The following is a 7,596-nucleotide window of genomic DNA, read 5'->3' on the forward strand; positions in this document are numbered from 1 at the left end:
GCCTCTAGCTATTCAACCTGTGTTTAATATCATGGCTAACTAATTGTTGGCATAGAATACTGGAAATGAAAAGAGATTAAAGTGACTCATTGGGATATATAAGGTGGTGAAACTGACTTATAAAATCAGGTTGCTAAGTGTAATACACTACCTTCTTTATCAAATCTGTAGGAAAGTTTCATAATAGAAATATGGGGAGTGGTAGTGAACACAGTCAATAGGGGGTAAAAATGGAATTAGCAGGAGAATCCCAAGTTTCAAGAGGAACAACACTAGGTTGGAATTGAAGATGAGAATATTGGGGTTTGTGACAAATTAAAGGTAAGTTTTAATAAGGAAGGCCATAGGATGTTGGCTGAAGAGTTCTGCGTTTGATTGTGATCAAGGGCACGTACTCGGTTGCAGGCTCAGTCCCCGGTCCTGGTCAGGGCACATGCGGGAGGCAACCAATCGATGTGTCTCTCTCACATAGATGTTTCTCTCTGTCTCTCCCCCGTTCCTTTGATTCTCTCTAAAATCAATGGGAAAATACCCTCACGTGAGGATTAATAAACAAACAAAAAAAGATACTCAATGAACGGTTGTTAAAGACCTACTCTGGAAGAAAGCCTATCTTTTGGAAAAGTTTCTGCTTTTCCTCCAACAAATGTAATACAACAGTACTAAAAAAGTTGCCCTGGCCGATTTGGCTCAGTGGATGGAGCATCGGCCTGCAGACAGCAGGGTCCCAGGTTCAATTCTGGTCAAGGGCACATGCCTGGGTTGTGGGCTTAATCCCCAATAGGGGTGTGCAGAAGGCAGCCAATCAATGATTCTCTCTTATCGTTGATGTTTCTCTCTCTCTCCCTCTTCCTTCCTCTCTGAAATCAATAAAATTATGTTGTTGGTTTTTTTTTGTTTTTTTTAAATATATTTTATTGATTTTTTACAGAGAGGAAGGGAGAGAGAGAGAGAGAGTTAGAAACATCGATGAGAGAGAAACATCGATCAGCTGCCTCCTGCACATCTCCTACTGGGGATGTGCCCGCAACCCAGGTACATGCCCTTGACCGGAATCGAACCTGGGACCTTTCAGTCCGCAGGCCGACGCTCTATCCACTGAGCCAAACCGGTTTCGGCATGTTGTTGTTTTTTTTAAAAAAAAAAAAAGCTATAACATTCTTAGAAAGGGCTGTGCAAATGTGCGAAGGTCACTGCAGGAGAGTCGGGGTGGGAGGACTTTGTGCACGGTGGCAGGAGCAGGCAGCGGTGGCAGCAACAGCCAGAAACCAGGTACGAGGCCGAGGGGACCTGTCCACTGGTAGCCATGGACAGGCATGTGAAGGCATGGAGCCTCAAACCTGGAGGGACCCTGCCGCCTTGGTCCAGCCACCAGCCACAGGCTACTCTCTGATAGCAGCAGCTGCACTGCGACCCCCATTCCTCCACCTCCCCTGCCTATACAACCTCCTACACTCTTCCTCCTCTCGTCTCCAGGCCAGGCCCTGTGCCTGCCGCCATGGCAGAAGCATCTGACATCAGAGAAATCTAGCCCAGAGATTTCACATGACCTAGGTTGGTACCATCTCCTCCCCCTGCAGCCCCAGTGGCTGCCTGCACCCAGTCCCACTCTGGGTCTTGTGTCTCTCCTGTGATAATACTGACACAGCCAGCAAGTTAGAATGGAACAAACTGAACACCTGATGAGAGAAAGGGAAAGTTGCTGGAGCAAAACAATGGATTTCCCTTTCTCTTTCAGGCAAGGGATCATGGGAAACACCATTCAGCAACCTCCTCAACTCATTGGCTCCACCAACATCTGTCAGGAAGATGCCTTTGATGACAACAGTGACAACAGAAGATCTTCCTCCACTCACAAATGGCTATCCACCATCAATCGGCATGTATGAAACTCAAACCAAATACCAGTCTTCTAGGCAGTATCCCAATGCATCAGCCAATGGCTTTGGTGCAATTAGAAACTTTAGCCCCACTATTACCATTCAGAAATTCCAAACACAAGATCACATGAACTTCTAGAAAAACCTTCTCCTCCACATCTACCACCTCCTCCTTCAGTACTACAAATTGTGATTGCAAAGAAGACTGGCTCACCTGAAATTAAACTAAAAATAACCATAACTAACCAGGATGGCAGGGAATTGTTTGAGTCTTCCCTCTATAGATACCTTTTCAATTAAGTACAGGCAAGTGAGCACACAAAGTCAAAGCATGAGAGCAGAAAGCGGGGGGAAAGCAACAAGTTTGACTCGTCTATATCAGAAGAGCACAATTCACACAAAATCCCCAAATTAGAATCCGAGGAACAATGAAAGGGCTGTTTCTGGAAAAAAAACAAAACAAACAAACAAAAAAAAAACAAGAGAAGATTCAGTACTAAAAGAGGAAACCTTGGTTTAACCAATATTACCTTCTGTTCCAACAACAGAAGTATCTGCTAGTGTTAAGTGCCAGGTTGGTGATCATGTTTGGTCTCAGGAGGGAACCTATCCTTGGTGGCCTTGTATGGTTTCAAGAGATCCCAGCTCGAGGTTCATACCAAAATTAATGCAAGAGGTGCTCAGGAATAGCACGTCCAATTTTTTTTAGCAATCAACCAGAGAGGGCATGTATTCATGAAAAACGGGTATGTAAGCAAAAAGGTCATAGACAGCATGAAGAATTACTGACTGAGGCAACCAAACAAGCCAGCAATCACACTGAGAAACACAAGATTTGGAAACCCCGACCAGAGAGAGATCGCGCCCAATGGGATACTGACATTGCCCGTGCAGAGAAAGCATTGAAAATGATTGGAGAGGCAAGAATAGAAAAGTTTGCCCTAACCGGTTTGGCTCAGTGGACAGAGCGTCAGCCTGCGGACTCAAGGATCCCAGGTTCGATTCCGGGTCAAGGGCATGTACCTTGGTTGCAGGCACATCCCCAGTAGGGAGTGTGCCGGGAGGCAGCTGATCTATGTTTCTCTCTCATCGATGTTTCTAACTCTCTATCCCTCTCCCTTTCCTCTCTGTAAGAAAATCAATAAAATATATTTTTTTAAAAAGAATAGAAAAGTTTACTTTGTCCATATTGATAAACATCCTGAGGAGGCTTTATCACAGCGAAAATGAATGCTGCCTCTAAAGCTGAAGTTTAAAACAAAAAAACAAACAGAAAAAACCAGAGACCAAGATCAATGCTGAGTACTCAGCCAGAACAGACCAATGCAGGTGAAGTGGCCTCCTCACTATCAAGTACTGACATTCAGAGACATAACCAGTAACAGCACACGAGTGTGAAAGAAGAACCACCTCCCATTAAAATAGCCTGGAAAGGGAGGATCCCAACATGGTGGCCAGCAGGACGGCAGTGAGGAAGAGAGTGTGAGTTAAGGAGAGGGGAGTGTGTGGACGTATGTGGTGTGTGTGTGGGTGAGTGAGGGACAGTTAGATCTCCCAGGAGTCTGGGGACTGGAGGATCAGGCCCTGCTGGACAGGGAGCCCCTGCTACCTTTACAGGAACTCCCAGGCCCGGAGCGGCTCTGGTGCGGAGCCCATGCCATTCTGAAGGGAGCAGCAGCGGAGGCCAGGAGTGCAGCCATACCAACACCCAGACTGGCCTGAGACAACACGCCAAACCCGAACAGTGAGCCACGTGCCAGGAGTAACTGGCAAAGGACCACTGCCGCACCCCTGCAGTGAGTGGCGCACTACCTCACCACGGGCTCCCAGGTGACTGCAGTGAGCACACACCAGAGAGACCACCTCCCTGCCCAGGCCCCAGGACCACACTGAGGTGTGAGCCAGAGACACCAAGCACCCTGCCCAGGCCCCAGGACTGTGCTGCCAGTGCGTGCCAGAGGCACCTAGGGTGCCACCCTGCCATGGGCACCAGGGCTGCACAGTTAACTGCATGCCAGAGGGCTCTGGGATCTCACAGGGAGTTGTACACCAGAGAAACTGTGCATGTGCCCCTGCCCACCGCAAGCATCTGCAGCAGACAACCTAGGGACCGATCCATGGGGAAAGGGAGTACAACTCAGAGCAAAGACAATAAAGGTGTCAGACTCAAGGTAAACCCAGCCTCTGGGCTAAGGAGTCCTGGATCATTGGACTGCTAGGGGCTTCAACTTCACAGACCTCAAGCAGGTTGCCCAGGGCCACAACGAGACAGCAACTCACATTACATAGAAACAAATACAAAGGCATTGCAGAAATGTAGCAGGATACAAAATTAACACCCAGAAATCTATGGCATTTTTACACACCAATAATGAACTCACAAAAAGAGAAACTAAGAAAATAATCCCATTTACCATTGCAACACAACAATTAAGATACCTGGGAATAAACTTAACTAAGGAAGTAAAAGACCTGTACTCAGAAAACTATAAGACGTTGGAAAAACAGATAGAGGAAGATATAAACAAGTGGAAGAATATACAGTGTTCATGGATTCGTAGAATCAACATCATTAAAATGTCCATACTACCCAAAGCAATCTATAGATTCAATGCAATCCTCATTGAAATACCAACAGCATATTGCACAGACCTAGAACAAACTCCCTGAAAATTTATATATAATTAAAAGGGACCCCGAAAAGCCACAGCCCTCCTGATAGAAGAACAAAGTTTGAGGAATCACAATACCAGACTATCAAGTTATATTACAAAGCCACTGTTCTCAAAACAGCCTGGTACTGGCAAAGAAAAACGGACAAACACCAATGGAACAGAACAGAGAACCCAAACATTGACCCAAGCTATCATGCTCAATTAAGATTTGACAAAAGAGGCAAGACCATACAATGGAGTAAAGACAGTCTGTTCAATAAATGGTGCTGGGAAAATTGGTCAGATACATGCAAAAAAAAAAAAAAAAAAGAAAGAAACTAGACCACCAACTTACACCATACACAAAAATAAACTTAAAATGGAAAAAGACTTAGATGTAAGATGGGAAACCATAAAAATCTTAGAAGAATCCATAGGCAGCAAAATATCAGTCATATCTAGTAGCAATACGTTTACAGATACATCTCCTAGGACAGTGATGGCAAACCTTTTGAGCTTGGCATGTCAGCATTTTGAAAAACCCTAACTTAACTCTGGTGCCGTGTCACATATAGAAATTTTTTGATATTTGCAAACATAGTAACACAAAGACTTATATTTTTGATATTTACTTTATATATTTAAATGCCATTTAACAAAGAAAAATCAACCAAAAAAATGAGTTTGCGTGTCACCTCTGACACGCGTGTCATAGGTTCGCCATCACTGTCCTAGTACAATGGAAACTAAGGAGAAAATAAACAAATGGGACTACGTCAAAATAAAAAGCTTCTGCACATCAAAAGAAACCATCAACAAAATAACAAGAGAGTCCACTGCATGGGAGAACATATTTGCCAATGTTAAATCTGATACGGGTTTTATCTCCAAAATTTATAGGGAACTCATACAACCTAACAAAAGGAAAAAAAAATGGCCAAAAGACCTAAATAGATACTCTTCGAAAGTGGGCATACAGAAAGCCAAGAGGAATATGAAAAAACATGCTCAAAGTCACTAATCATCCAAGAGATGTAAATCAAAATGACAATGAGGTATCACTTCACACCTATCAGAATGGCTATCATCAACAAATCAACGAACGACCTGTGTTGGTGAGGATGTGAAGAAAAGAGAACCCTCGTACACTGCTGGTGGGAATGCAGACTGGTGCAGCCTCTGTGGAATATAGTATGGAGTTTCCTAAAAAAAATTAAAAATGGAACTCCCATTTGACCCAGTAATACCACTTCTAGGAATATATCCCAAGAAATCAGAAACACCAAACAGAAAGGACATATGCACCCCTATGTTCCTAGCAGCACAATTTACTATAGCTGAGATTTGGAAACAGCCTAAGTGCCCAATCAGCAGATGAGTGGATTAAAAAGCAGTGGTACATCTACACAATGGAATATTATGCTGCTGTAAAAAGAAGGAATTCTTACCATTTGCTACAGCATGAATGGAACTGGAGAGCATTATGCTAAGTGAAATAAGCCAGTCAGTGAAAGATAAGTATCACATGGTTGTGGGGAGCAGATATAGGATTAAGCCTCAGACTGACCTGCTGGCAAAGTCACAAACAAGTCCCAGCCTAGAAGGCACAGTCCTCTTAGCATATTTAGGCTTGACCTTATGACGCTCCCTAGATCTTATCTGGGAAGATAATGGGCTGAGGGAAGTGCAGGAAGTGCAACTGCGGTCAAAACAAGTGAAACTCACAAGAACTGTGTAACTATGGTAACCACTACCTTGTTTACCTCTGACTATAAAAGTTTGGTGGGCCTGAGCACCAGTAGAAGTCCTTCCTCCTGAGTTGGACTTACCCGCCTGGCCCCCAATATTCCCAAATTATCTCGTGACTTTTCTCTTTCATTTGTGTGCGGCTCCTCTTCCAGATCCTGAACCCTGAACCACGCTGGACGTGGAGGGAAACATTTACAACACATGGTCTCATTCATTTGTGGAATATAATGAACAAAATTAACTGATGAACAAAAATAGATCCAGAGACATAGAAGCATCTAACAGACAGTAAACCTCAGAGGGAAGGCAGGGGAGGGTGGAGGGGTGAGGGTAAGAGATCAACCAAAGAACTTGTATGCATTTAAGCATAACCAATGGACACAGACAATTGAGGAGTGAAGGCCTGGGCTGGGGGTCAGGGGCAGGCTGGGAGAGGTCAATTCAGGGGAAAGGGAACATATGTTAATACTTTCAACAATAAAGAATTTTAAAAATAAATTAAACAGCCTAGAAAATGGCAGCAGCCAGGAAATCTTTACCAGCTTCTATTACAATGCACAAATGGAGCTTGGATGTACAGAAGTGTAACATGTCTCCAGTTGTCAAAATTTAGTAAGTGTTTGCTCTTCAGAATGCTACAGGAAATGGGAAATTTATCTATCAGTTTGTGTATTCAACAAAGGGAACTGGGAACAAAACGGAAATAAGTGTCAGGGGACAAGACAGACATCATTTGTACACCAATCCACAGAAATGAAAAGGTAACTCAGAATGTTATCCTCTCCTGAAGCAACATCTGGTTCTGCGGGCTCAGAAAAGAAGCAACAGAGAAGGTCAATTAGAACTCGTGAATCAGAGAAATCCACTGTGGTTGTGCCAAAGAAGACGACCAAAAAGGAGCAGGTTCAAACAGTTCCTCGGGCTACAATGAAGACTGGATTACAGAAAGGGTCAGTGCACAGGGGAGTGCAGGACTCTGTCAGATTCAAGGACAGCGCTGTCTCTGCAGCAACTGAAGAAACTGGACTGAGATTCTTATCCAATTCCATCCCAGAAATTCCAAACTTGTCATCTCCTCCCAAGGTTTCTTTGCTGGCAGCTCTATAAACAGTTTCTTTGTTTCCAATTTTGATTTTGCCAGTCATCATTACTGGCATTTTCCTGGATTTTTTCTTCTTCAAAACTCTGAACAATTGGTTCAAATGATTGTTTTTTTGTCTTAGCTGGATAGGTACAGCTTAAATCATGGATCTAGCCTAAAAACCACTGTTTAACTTACATTGATCAATTTCAACATGGACTATCTTTGTTTT

The 7,596-nt window shown here is 43.8% G+C and overlaps 1 pseudogene; it reads left to right on the plus strand.

Moving 5' to 3' along the window:
• The first annotated feature begins 1,715 nt into the window (after nt 1–1,715).
• LOC102431966 lies at nt 1,716–7,390 on the plus strand (annotated as a pseudogene).
• Nucleotides 7,391–7,596: the final 206 nt, after the last annotated feature.

Source organism: Myotis lucifugus, unplaced genomic scaffold (genome assembly GCF_000147115.1).
Source record: "Myotis lucifugus unplaced genomic scaffold, Myoluc2.0 scaffold_20, whole genome shotgun sequence".
NCBI lineage: Eukaryota > Metazoa > Chordata > Mammalia > Chiroptera > Vespertilionidae > Myotis > Myotis lucifugus.